Here is a 13,960-nt window from a genome sequence, read left to right as displayed (position 1 = left end):
CCGCTTTCCTTCGGGTGTTCTTCATTTTTAAAAGTTGTTTGTCCTTAACATTTTGTTTTGGTAGGTAGCCTTGGTGTTACAAAATCCAACCCACCCCTCAGTTAGCAGTCCCATTGAAGGGGTAAATAAGGAAGGGCATTTTGCCTTTTTTCAGTGGTGGAAGGAGAAGCATATGGAAGGATCTGGGTGGGCAAGAGGGAAAGTTAAGTGTTTACTGTAGTGTTGCAGTGATGCTATGTTTAGATGTTCCTGAGATGCCTTGTTATGAATTGGGGCAGAAATGGTTTCCTATTCCCACCCATTTCCTTGTTTGTGGTGGAGGCAGCGAAATCGCTTATTAATTACATTTCTATCCTGCCTAATAGCAGAATCTCTCTGGGTGATTCACAACCACCAGCCAGCAAAAGTTCTGCTGGTATGTGGCCATCTTTCCCCAGCCTGGGGCTTTCCAGATGCTCACATCAGCCCAAGTCGGCATGAGTGGTGCTCGGGAATTCTAGGGGGCACCTGTTTGGGGAAGGCTTCTTTATGCAGAGTTTTTAAAAACAACATGGCACTTCAAAGACTGACTCATTCTTTCTGGAAGAAGGTTTTCGGGACTATATTTCATCAGATTTCTTTCACTCTTCTCTATTTGCCAGGAATGCCTAACCCAGATGAGTTTCCAGGATCACTAGGATCTGTATCTAAGTGAGTTGATCTCACTTCAGCCAGGGATGGCAAATGTCCCACCAGTTCTTGCCAACTTCTTAGGGCCCTTCAGCGGGACTGCCTGAAGCTTTTAGATGCGTGGTGCAGCAAACAATATCCAATGCATTAAAGAAAGTATTGCTGTTTCCAGCCTTGGCATTGAGAGAAGGAAAGTGACATTTTGCTTCTCTCTGCTTCCTTTAGGGGCTACTAGGATTTGTACATCCATTTTCTCTTCTGCGTGCCTGCAGAAAGGAAAGACAAATGCCCATTGTTAAGGAGCTTTGCTGTCTTAGAGCTGAGTTGGGGAAACCTCATACCCAAGGTCCCGGTCAGGTTTTCCAGGGTCCTCTAGATAGCATATGTTTTGAATTTCAGCTTTCATAAGCAGTGGCCAGGGATGTTAGGAAGGTAGTCCAAAATGGCTGAAGAGCACTAGGCTGCATTAGAATCAGCCACATTATTAAACTCGGAGGATGGAGAAATATTCCTTTGCTTTCCCTACTAGAGAAAACACTGAAAGGTGTAAGGAATGTTAGAGTCTCAACTAAACATTGCACGGAAAAACTCCAAACAAAATCCTGCCAGCCTGCTTCAGATCACAAGAACCCTGCAAAGATGGGTTAGGCTGAGAGGTCCCGACTACTGTAAGGTCATCAAGCGAGTTGTAGGACAGAACAGAAATTTGAACCCAGATTTCCCCTCTCCTAGTCTAATATTCCAACTGGAACAGAACATTGCTTCTCTACTATTTTAGCCAGTTCAGATGCTGACTTTGCCCCGGACTGATGGGCAACCCTCTGTCTCTCATCAGAGTACAATACAGAGACATACCTACAATTCTTGACATTTATAATGGGTTGGGGAACTATTTTGAAACTAATTTGATTTGACTTGCCTCAAGGATTCTGCTGCAATAAAAGCCTTTTAAGTTTTCACAAGACCATTTGTTGTTCCATCGCTGTGACTAACTTTGGTTGTGATTCTACACACACCTTCCTTGAAGGAAGCCCCACCAAACACAGTGGGACTTAATTTGCGAGTAAACATGCGTAGGATTGCCACATGGCTATCCTCCTGCATAAGTAATTGATCTTTCATCGATGCTTGAAGAGCACCTGAGCTTCCAGTCTTGCAATAGCTGTATTTTGTGAAAGAGTGATATTCATTTTACTAGAATGTGACTAATGACAGCCTGTGTGATGTGAATGTGATAGCACACTTCTGGAGACTTCTAGCCGTGATTTCCTTCCAGGATGACAAGAGAGCTGAATAATCCTGGTGAAGGTAGGAATGCTTTGCCTGCAATGATGCACACTTCCCATCCGTAGCGCCCAGAAAAATATCCAGAAGTGAACCCATCTAGGTTCAAACAGCATTTTTGTTGTTGTTGGATAAACCTTCGCCAGAGAGCCAACACAGAAGGATTTGTGGCTGCCAGAGTGGCAGGCCTGATTCCATTCTCGAAGCGCCTTTTCCTTATGCAGTCTAGGCTTTTGCAACCTTCTCAAAAATGAGGGTGATTTTTACACTTTATTGCTTTTTGCTTTAAGAGTTTAACAACAGAGTCATGAATGGAGAAAATTAACACTTGTCTTGAAAGTGAGAGAAAATTGCTGCATGAGGGACATCTGTGCCTGTCATTTTAAGTTTTTCTGCAGAACTGCTTGCTCCCAGGAGAACAGAAAACATTATTCTCCATGGAGAACTGGGGAGGGGTGGAGGGATCGTGAATTCCCTTTGAGAGAACAAACAGGGAACTTGGAATAAATGGAATAATGTTGCACAGTGTTTTCCCCTCATTTTGCTACCTTAACTCTCTCTTCTTCTACTCTTCATTTACCTGCTCCAACCTCCCTCCCATTTCTTTTTCTCTATTTTAGATTAGGAGCCTTTGGGATAAGGGATATTATGGTAAGCCCTCTGAAATGGGAAGATGGCAAATCTCAATGATTAAGTATTCCCAGATGGAGCACTTGGATTCAAGATATATAAACAGAATCATTTGTTCTATGCTGCAGAGATATTCTTGGGAACCCATGACAAAATACAAAATACACACACTGATTGCTACAGAGAGAGAGAGAGAGAGAACCTTTATGTAGTTATGGCAAATGAACACTAAAGTCAGTTTTGTGAATACAGTACTGCAAACTGAGATAGTGTTTGGATGAAACAGGATGTATCGCACGCGCGCTCTCGCTCTCGCTCTCGCTCTCATACACACACACACACACGTACATATTTACAAACCCTCAGCAGTCATAGACACAGATGGAGGCAATGCAGTAAAGGACTGGCAGCAGACTTCCCAACTGTTGCTAAGTGTTCTTTTTCCTATCAAGTGCTAGTCCAAACAACCCCAATATATATAAATGGCACTTCAAGCCTTTTCCTTATTTATGCCATAATGCAGTCTTCCTGTAAGGTAGGACTGACTTCTTTCTTAGGAAGCCCTCCCAAATAACACCTGACTTATTTTGGGGATGGGTGAAGAATCAACTCTTCATGAAATCCAGAAGCTTCTGTGTTCAGGGGCCCTTTGCCTATTCAGGCAGTGAAGTACACATCCAGTCCACACTTTGCTCATAACAGAGTCTGAACAGCCCGGAATTGATCTACTGCAAGCAAGAGCAACCAGAGGAACAGCTTTTTAACTGCAGGAGGAAGAGGAATGGGTACAGAAGCGGTCTGAAATAAAAGACATGGCATGGATGAGGTGAGGTGAGAGCCTGTGTGGCATAATGGTTAGTGTTGGGCTGTCAGGAGAAGTGGGTTCAAGTTTCCATTCAGCTATGAAGTTCACTGGGTGATTTGGGGCCAGTCACAAACTCTTGGCATGGATTACCTCACAGGGTTTTGGGGAGAGTGAAATGGAGAAGGGAAGGAAGATCATGCAAGCTGCCTTGAGTTCCTTGTAGGAAAAAGGTGGGATGATGATGATGATGTCTATTTTTAAAAAAAAGCTATTCCTTGTTCTGGTTCCAATGCTATGGAGGATGTATTTCTCTGCTTTAAATAGTTTGTCTATTGTATATGGTCAGACGCAGAGATGGTAGCAACTGCTAGGTGAGACTTCTGGCCACTGGTGAATGAGAATGCAGTATGGATGGGACATCATATTGTGTGCGCCTCAAGAAAATACTGAACTGGTGAGCTGCTTGAATGGACCTAGTAGCACGGTCCTGCAAGACTCTGCTCTGTGGGAACGTAGTACACTATTCTGGTTGTGCAATTGTCTTATTGCACTCTTTTATCTTGCTTACACAGATGAAGAGGCTCCTTCTCCAATGGTGTATGCAGCTCAGTGCTTATACTTGGTATAAAAACCAGCAGCTTCAGCGGGGTGTCCATCTCACTTAACATTAGCTATTTCTGCTGCTGGCATTGCATTGCATAGTTGAAGTCTGGGAACTATATGTTTATGTTATGGTTCTGGTCTGGCCATGGTAAGGATGAAACCTTCTCTGTCAGTGACCTTCAGGTCAGTCACAGCAGCTATCGCCACTGCCGTCACCTGTGCTGAAGCATCAGAGAAGACGCATACTTCCTTCTATTGGGCAGCTGTAAGACTGAAACACAGCTGGACTCAGAAGAGCTTCTAAGGAATCGTTTCACATGTCCCACTGTGGAAAAATGCCTGTACATAACCGGTTATTCTATAATGTTTCCTTTGTGTGCCCTCTGTGAGTCAATTTTGAGTTTGTTGCTTGTGTTTCTTCCTGTCCAAAGCCGGTGCAGTTGTTGGTGGTGATGTTCTGAAGAAGGAGGATATAGTCACTTCAATGGGTCCTGGATCAGGTACGTGCAATATGGATTGTCTAGAAATTCCAGCTAATCATACAAGAATGGTTGGGAAGGTATGAAACACTGCTAAGTTATGACCGAGCCAGATCAGCCTTCCACGGTCTGGTGGCCTTCAGAGGCATTTGGACCGCAACTCCCAGAATTCTTCTCCAGCAGGGCCATTGACTGGGAATTCTAGGTGTTGTAGTACAAACATTTCTGGAAGGTACAAGATTGGATAATCCAGGGCAGGAGAAGGTCTGTTGGTTGCTGTGTGCTGTTTTAAAAGAACCAGAAGAAAGCTGAGGGGAGGGGAAGGGAAACAGTGAGGTATGAATGTTAAGCTTTTCCTTTTCTGTGGAATAACCATATGTAGCTGACACAGATCAGGAGAAGGAAGCAAGTGGCTGTGTTATGCCAGGAAGCTGCCCTACGTTCTTGCCAGAAAAATGTTAATCAAGTGGACAGTAAAAATCCAGATATCAGCTGAACTATCCAAGTAGCTGGTAGCACAATAGCAGGAGCTTTGGGATCAGAGGAAGACTGTATGTACCCCAAAAACATCCACAATCCAGGATCTAGTTGTGAGTATATTTGGCTGGGATGGAGGTTTATGGAATTTGGCCTCAGGAAAAAGAAGTCACTTAAGAGGCATTTAAACAGGAACAATGTCTCTTGAGTCCTTAAGAATTGTCACTAAGTTGTCTTTTGAAAACCCCAAAATAAATATTAGTAATCTCTTACGTATACAATATCCTTCAAATAAAATAAAACTACTTGCTTTAGTTTATCTTGTCTCTAGTATTGATGCCCATCTCACACATAACCCTCTTATACCAGCTACTATGGAGTTTTAAAGTAGAACTGGTGACAGCAGAAAAGGGTCAGTTTTGTGCAGCTCAGAGTTTTAGCGGCAGAGAGCTCCTTGGGCCCTTAAAAATCAGCATTTGCTATAAATCGGAAACCTTATAGGTCAGATTGCCCAGTAAAGGAACAACAGTAGCAGTGCTTGGGAAAGGAAATTCACCATACCCACTCCCATCATTTATCAGTGGACTATGCTTTTGTAGGCATTTTTCCTGGGTAGTAATAAGAGCTGCAAATCTTACTGGATCAAATAAGCTGTTTACTGTCAATGACAGGCCATAACATGTGAATAGTCTTTTCATATCTGGGTACATGGAAGCTGAATATGTTCTTCTCAGTATCTCAGTTTAATCCAATACTGTGTTCAATTGTTGATGTAGTATTTTGGTCCTTTGCAGCAAAGGGGTTTTTTAACCATAAAGCTAATGGATGCTCAGACAGGCTGTGGCTGGCATCTTTTGAGTTCTTTGAAGAGACTGATCATTTCCACTGTTGTTAGGTGCTGACTTTAAGTGGTCATCTAACTAAATGCCTGTTTCTATGAATGGTCTCACAGCCTGAGCCTACTATTATTTCTCTTCTTGCTGTTTTGTCCTGCACAGCCCCTCAGTGGCCACTGTTGGGTGAAGAGCTATAATCAGGCATATTGAACTCCATTTCAGTACTCAGCTACTTTTGTGTTGATATCGTTGAGAGCTCACAAGAATGTTAAGTTGCAGAGCATCTTCTGGCTTGCTGCAATGGATCTTTTAAAAAACAGGTAAATACTCCTAGGAGGTCATTATTTGAGAACATTATTCAAGGAAATGCCTTAAAATTGGGTGCTTGATTCAAAGACCATTCAAGTTGTTCACACTTACGTTGACGAGATACACTAGCAGTTGAAAGATGGCTGCTTTCTTCACCCTCTCTGTGAGGTGGAGCTGGTTCTCTATAGTCATTCTTGAGGATCACGCTTTCCACTGAAGTCACAGACCCAGCCTTTAGCTCTTTCTCTCCAAGTGGCTTGATCCTGCTACTTGGGAAGCTGATCTCTGGGTGGATAGAATGGAAATGGGCCCACCTACTTCTTACAGTCACATCTGAAGAATGCCTCATTCATCTTTTTCAGGAACTCTTTTCTCTTCTACTGAAAAATAAGGTTTGTTATAGCCCTCAGCTATCTGGAATACGGCATTCCCAAGAGTGTCTCATTGCTCCTGCTGGGTAGGCAGAACCCTTCATGGTTGGGCAGTTCCAACCAGGCAGTCTCTTGAGTAGAGATTTTCTGCCTATGTACTCTCAGCTTGTACATGTATAGAAAGAAGCATAGCATTCATGTATGGATGGCAGCCTGCACACATTTAATTGAATGCCTGCTCAGCCTCTACATTCCCCTTTGTTTGCTCAGGTATCTTGTCATCATATACAAGAATGCAATACCTGCTCCTTAGGATGTTGGAATGCAAGCTGTAAATCTATCTATCTCAAATTCTTTGTAGCCTTCCTTTGAGGGTGAAAGACAGGAAGGTCAAGAAATGACAAGAAAAAAGTGTCATTTTATAAAGGCTCTTGGAGCTGGGCAGGTAGAGAAGCTAAGAGGAGAAAGATGGTTGGAGATGTGGAGAAGGCCAGGGAGGAAAAAAGCAGCTATATACAAGGGCAAGTGAAAGCCACAGAGTAAAGCAGAGCTGCAGAGAAGAAAGATAAGGGAAGGCAGAGAAATGATTACAGCAAAGAGGAGGCAGAAAAAGCAGCTCCTTCAGCCCTTGATAATTCAGCAGTCCAAGAAACTGTGAAAGTGACTGCCACTGTTGTAACATATCCAGACAGCTTCAGCTATCAGGTAGCACAGAAATGACATGAATAAATATAACGAGAGCCAGTGTGGTGGTTAAGAGTGCAGAACTGGAACTCAGGCAATTGGGGTTCTAGTGCCCACACAGTCACAGACTCTCATCCTACCTCGCAGGGTTATTGTTGTGAGGATAAGATTTAGAGGAGGAGTAAAATTGTGTAAACCACTCTGAGTTCCTTGGAAGGAAAAAAAGGCAAGATATAAATATAATAAATAAATACAATTAAAATAACACCAGAATTGTAACTAAGGGTGGTTTAGGGTTAAGAGGTATTTGCATTTTGGTTTGTATAGGAAAAGGGTTAGGGTCAGGGATTGCACCTCACCTTTGGAATTCCCTTCCAAAAGAAGTGTGACTGGCACCCACATTATTTTGTTTTTGTCACCGAGTAAAGATCTTTTTATTTAGTATTTGTTTTTAGAATTATGTTTTTATTTGGTTTTTCGTGGCTGGTTTTATTGTTGTTTATATTATTGTTTATACTCCTGTTTTTGCACTTCATATTAGTATGATGTTATGTGTTTTTAGCTGTAATTGTTTTATTATTTTTATGTCAGCTGCTGCGTTACGTATGTTATGTGAACCATTCAGAGAGTCCATGGGCTATGGCGCAGCATACAAATGCAATAAATAAATATAGTTACTCTTGTTGCTTAATTAACATTGCTATTCACTAAATATCTCAAAGCTAAACAAATACATGTCTATATTAGGATATCTGTAAACAGTTCCATCAGCAATGGGCTGGGAGAATGGTATGTAATTTTTAAATAAATAAATAGACTCCTCAGTGATAACCTATCTGCCCCTCCTAATCCTGGTAATAGAATCCTGAGTTATTACAGATTTCATGCAGATTCAGATGCATATATGTAATGTTGGACGGTGAAGGCATTGTCTGTTGCTGCAATTCTGCCTGCCTCTCATGAGTGTTCATTGATCACAGTGTTGTGAAAAAGCAGCTTTTTGAGCCCGTCATTATGCTGTGCTTGGGGGCAGAGCTTGTCACCATGATCCTAATTTCTCCTTCCACATATTGATTCAAGCCCTATTCAGAATATGTCAGAATATAGGAATATTCATTTGAATGGCGGCCATGTGTTGATGAGGGGAGCACCCTATATGGTGAGCCTCCCTCTACCTCCAAACACACACTCTTTTGGCATGCCTGCGTTGGAAGGAGTGGAGCATTCATAGCATACCTTTCTGAAAGGGAGGAATCCGGATAATCAGCAGCCCGCTTAGTGGAGATGCTGAGTGTGTGTCAGCTGGTGCTTGCTCAAGGCTGGCAAGTGTAACCCTGCTTTCCTTCTCAGCAAGAGGGATGTTCATGCAATGCCATTATTTTCCCCAAAGTAAGCTGATGAAAGTTTGTTTACACACACACACACACACACACACACACATATACTGGAGCTCTTGCAGTCCAAAGAGCATGGCCTGTAAAGCACAACCGACACACACACAACGTGTATGTGTGTTTGCGTGAATGACCTAAAGATCATTCTAAATTACATTCGAAAATCTAAAGAAAAGATCAGTGGGGCGTTTGTCATCACCCAAGTCATGCCCTTACTTTAACATAACGTCCTAACCCCACTGCACACGTTCTACCGAACGCACATGTGTGGGATCGCGGAGAGGCGGGGAGCAGCGCCTGGTCACGCTACCTCCAACACGTGCATTCCTAGAACGTCTGAAAGGACCCAGGAGCGGGAGTCAGTACTTCGCCACGGACAGCTACCAGAAAGCAGGGACCGGAGTGCCGTGCGCGCCCGCCGAGCAGACGGCCGGCCTGGCAGGAATGTCTCCGGCGGGGAGCGAGGCCGGCGCCGCGAGGCCCGTAAGTTGCCGGCTGCGTGGCGCGGCCGTGTGAGCGGCGGCCGGCAGCGGGGGAGATGCGGCAAGGCCGTGTCCTTCCAGCGGCCGCGGATTGCTGCGAGGGAAGCTGCGGAGAGGAAGGCCGCGGACTGATGCTGCCGCCGCCGCCGCCGCCGAGCGGGTAGGAGGCTCCTCCTCGCCGCCGCCGCCGCCGCCGCCTCGGCGCTGCGTGAGGCCGCAGCGCGGCTCCCGCCAAGCGGCCGGCGGGAGGACGGAGGGGGCGGCGAAGCCCGTCGCCTCTCCCTCGCTCGTGTACCAGACAGGCCGGGCTCCCCGGCGCGTCCTCAGGCGGCAGTGGGCGGCGCTGGGCCGGGCAAGACTCCTTCCCTTCCCTTCCCGTCCCTTCCCTTCCCTCCCCACCCCTTTCACCACCTCACTGCGCTTCGGAACATGGCGGCGGCAATAACGGTGGCGAGGCGCTGAGGGAGCGCCAGCGCTCGGCGGCCGGCCGCAGGTGAGCGGGCGGGAGAGGCGGGAGGCTCCGACGCCCGCCGAAGGAGGGAAAGCCGGCTAGGCCGGCCCCCGCCAGGAGGGGCGAGGGCGGGCGGGCACGGCCTGGCTCCGCAGCCGGGCAGGGTGGGGGACGGACGGGTGGCTGGGTGGGTGGGGGGCCCCTCCGCCTGGCGCAGGCCCGGCCAGGCGCGCCCTGCGAGCGGAGTGACAGCGGGCCTGCCCACCTCCCGGCCTCCCTCCCGGCTTGGCCCGCCGAGGCCGCGCTGCCGCCGTGGGCCCCCTCCGCGGCTTCCCTCGCTTCGCCGCTCGGGGTGATGTCAGCCCCGCGGAGCTGCTTTGGGTGGGCTTAAAGGCGTCCCGGCTGGTGGGCTGCCCACCGCCCCCCTTCCGGGGGAGCTGTGGCTGCTGCAGGTATTGCCGCCCGTGTTTAGCTTTCTGAAAAATACGGCACTTATTATACTCAGCCTTTATTTTCCCCCTCCCCTCCTCCTCCTCGTCTTGAACAGAGGCCTTCCCCAGAGCATCTTCCTATTCGACAGCCAACGTGCATGCATGTGGAAGAGATCTGCCACAGAATGTGGCAGTGGCCACCACCAGTTTGGATGGCCTTAACAGGGATTTGGAACCGTTGATGATAATACCTTGGAGGAGGAAGCCGATTTGTTGTTAGTGGTGGGATCTCGATGGACCTGGAGGCATACCTTCAAATAACAGTTAGGAGAAGGCTTTTGCCTTCACAGCTTGCTGTTGGGCTTTGATCTGGAAGCATTTGGCTGCCTGCTGTTGGAAACAACACGTCAGAGTTGATGGATCAAGGTTCTTCTTACACACTTACACTTTAAGAGGGCATTTAGCCCTCCCCCCCAACTCCAAAATTTGGGGCTATTTCTTTCAAGCCATTCCTTTCTTTTGCTTCTTCATCTGGCCCCAGTCAATTAAACACTGATAAAGAATCCGCTTTAAAACTATCTTTTGCCCTTACCATAAAGGTTGTAGGAGACCGTTCAATGCACACCTTGTACATTTTTTTTTAATCAAGTGATACCAACCTTCACCCCCAAAAGTGGGTTCTAGTGTAGTGTGCAAATATACAGATTACAGTGCAATACAGAGAAAGGAGAGATAAAAATGACAACTCATCAACCAGCTAAAACTAAATCACTGTTTAAAATTAAAAATGCTAACTATGTGCCAAAAACATGCAAAGCTGGAGGAGAGCATGCCAGAGTCAGGTACCATCCACCGGGAAGGCTCTTATACTTTAGTTCAGATAAACTTTACAGAATGGCTTATGTTAGGATTAATCAGAACTATTCTTGTCCATTTTCTTTTGCTTCACTGCATCCTCATCCTGTGGTTTGAACTTGTGAAAATTACAGCGGCTATAGTGGGACAGTATGTGGATATAGGCTTATGGATTTTATTACTAGATAAAGTAAAACATGTGTTTTCCTATTCCTAGAAGAGTTCAGCTGAGAATTTTCATTCTTTGCCCTAATCACAAGGACCTGCAGATTTCTCCCTGTTGTCTGGCATCCTGATCAGTACCTTGGGGTGGGGATATATGTTCTGTTGGAATTAATGAAAGTTAATATTACTCAGGGCATTTAGCAGGAGGATAGTTTATGGAACTTTAAAAATAACACTTTGAATAACTGCAGACCATAAAATGTAAAATACTATCTAATGTTTAGTGTGTGAATCTACTATTTGTGGATGCCATTGTATACATTCTTAACATGTTCAGAATCTAATCTATACATCAGTATTTGTTAATTTTGGGAGAATATGTGGTTAATGGTGGGAGTTTGATTTTTCTGTTCAGTGCATTTGAATGTAGGCATATATTACATAGAAACTATCTGAAAGCCATATTGATAAAGTACAACATTAATAAACTTTTGGGAAACAGGTTCAAGTTTAGACTTAAGTTTCTATACTTATCTGAGTCCCAGTGAAGCAAGCAACTTGCTTTGCACAAATTCTTTTAGGATTGAAGTGTGCTATTTTTTTTTTAATGCCACCTGCAAAAAGAACTGCAGTAGCCCGCATACTGCCATCGGTTAATGGGCTTGCCTAGCTGCTGCTTTGGTTTTTGATGTTTGGGCTGTGATGTATATTTCATCTTTCTTACTGGTTGTTGATTCAGTGGTAAACCCTAGAATTTTGTCTCTCTTGTTAAAACGAAATGCATGTGATCTCTTAACTAAGGATTAAGATCATAGCTAAACATATATATTTGGGGAGACTAGAAGAAGCTAGCCATCTATTGAGGTAATACACATGCAGAGATAACAAAAGCATTATGCATAACCTAACATTACAGTTATTAATGTTAGACTGTGGCACGGGAGTATTGAGCCATCTTTTGATTTGCACAGTAACCAGTGAACAAGAGATTTAAGATTATCCCAAATGTTTTGCAAAATGTATAAAGTGTTTTTTGTCTTGAAACAATGTGGGCAAAATTTACAGTACACATGTTTAAAACAAAGTTGCAATTAAAAACAATGACAACCACCCTGAAAAACAATCTCAAAGGGCTGCAATTTTGCATAGTGAAGGGATAACCCTTTCCCTGCTGTTAATTTTGCTACTCAAAATATAGCTTCCCAGGTTGCCTCCCCCCCTCCCTTCCCAAAGACTTTTAGATGCTTCTTAACAGGGATGAGCAAGTATGGTCTGAAGGCAGCAGCTTTGTTGAAGCTAAGCAAGTCTTGGTTTTGTCAGTGCCTGGATAGAAGACTGCTTCAGATTTTTATACATATGGCCTTGAATTCCATAGAGAAAAAGGGTAAAATAATAATAATTAGAATCTGGAACATTGCACTCCAGTTATGAAAGAAGAGAAGGAACAGTGTTTTTTCAGCCTACTGCACATAGTTGAAGAAGAAATTGTTTCTGAGCCATCCAGAGAGCTTTGACTATTTGGCAGTATAGAAATGAAAGATACTAAATTAGATTCAGGCAAATGTTAGGAAAAGCTTCTTGATTTAAGGATTGTCTAATAGTGGGCTTCTTGTGGGACTACTATCCTTGGAGGTTTAAAAAAAACCTGTGATTTTTTAAATATCTGGTTAATTTATCTAAAGAAACTGCCCTGACAAACCTTGTTGCCTAATCACAGATATTTAGAAGATGACTAGGCTTACTCATGGTGAGATAAAAGTAGTTCCTTTTGCCTATGGGCTTTGATTTTAAAATACTTACGTTCCAGAGTTGAAACTTGACATTTGCTCCCCTTCTACTGTGTTAAACTTTTAATATATTTGACTTTTATATATTTTATTGTATTATGTTATCTTTTTATGGACTGTTATCAACTGCCCAGAAAGCACCAGCTATGGGTCAGTGGAGAAATGAAAGTAATAATAATAAAAACAGTGATAATAATAGTACCCTACAATCCAAAGCTTATTTATGGCCAGAGTTTGCTTCTTTCTACTCTACAATCCCATGCTTATCTATGTACACAATGCAAGATGATTTCACAAGGCCAAAAGTTGGCTATATTTCTTGACAAACATTGAGATATAAACTAGTCACAGGGAATAGTTCATATTGGTGGTACAGCATCTGTCCAGTACAACTGATGGTGGTGGCTGCCCACCAATGTAAAGCTGTGAGCTATCAAGCTAGGTGTGACTTTTGTGGGAGTGTACAAAAGTTTCTACTTCTGAACTTAATTGTTTACTTCCAGCAAACTTTGCATTCATATTTTCTTGAAACTGGAGAACCTGGATAGAGAGAATGTTTGCCTTCCTTTCTGAACACAAGAATGTGTGATCACCCAATGAAACTGAATAGCAGCAGATTTCAGGACAGGCAGAACGAATATTTTCAGATAATGTATTATTTTGGGTATATAACCACAGATATAAACACAGAAATTACCAATAAGTACTTCCATCAATAGCTTTAAAGAAAGATGAGATACATTCATGGAGAAGAGAAAAAACTGCGACTAGTAACCATGATAGGTAAATGGAATCTCCGAGTCTTTAAATATCAGTTGCTCAGAGGCAGGTGAAAACTATGGGCCAAATTTATAATATGCTGCTATTTCATGTCTTGCTTGCGTATTTCCTTGAACTACTTGGCTAGTCACTGTGCAGAAAGGGAATGTTGGCCTAGATTAACCAGAGGTTGGATCCTGCAAATTTCTTCATGTTCTTGTATTTGTGAGTGCTGAAAACTCTGAATGGCCCCTGAAAATCCAGAGATTCTGAATGATATTGATAGTTCATCTCCATTTTAAGCCTGATTGATTTTATTTGGTGAATTGAGCATGTGCTGAAATTTGTTGTAGTTAAAAGTGCTGTAGGGATGAATCAGATGAGGCATTTGTCACATGCTCTTGCTTGGCTGATATTTTTTAACATATAGTCAATAGGATGTCAGGAGGATCAGGACTGTGGTTTGAGGGACAGGAACTTTAAACCTCT

The 13,960-nt window shown here is 43.8% G+C and overlaps 1 protein-coding gene across 7 annotated transcripts in view; it reads left to right on the top strand.

Moving 5' to 3' along the window:
- Positions 1-9,005: 9,005 nt before the first annotated feature.
- SCMH1 (Scm polycomb group protein homolog 1) overlaps positions 9,006-13,960 on the top strand; it is a 54,670-nt gene continuing 49,715 nt past the window's right edge. For 2 of the 7 annotated variants that reach the window (XM_044434819.1, XM_044434823.1), the window contains exon 1: positions 9,347-9,516. The gene's annotated coding sequence lies outside the window, so the exon portion shown is untranslated. Of the gene's footprint in view, positions 9,025-9,343; positions 9,517-10,021; positions 10,332-13,960 lie in introns of those variants that run through there. The other 5 variants (XM_044434821.1, XM_044434820.1, XM_044434822.1 and 2 more) reach the window with 5 other exon arrangements.

This window comes from Varanus komodoensis, unplaced genomic scaffold (genome assembly GCF_004798865.1).
Source record: "Varanus komodoensis strain SLA01 unplaced genomic scaffold, ASM479886v1 scaffold29_1, whole genome shotgun sequence".
Lineage (NCBI taxonomy): Eukaryota > Metazoa > Chordata > Lepidosauria > Squamata > Varanidae > Varanus > Varanus komodoensis.
The sequence above is the reverse complement of the archived record's forward strand: the minus strand, read 5'-3'. Positions and strand labels throughout refer to the sequence as shown.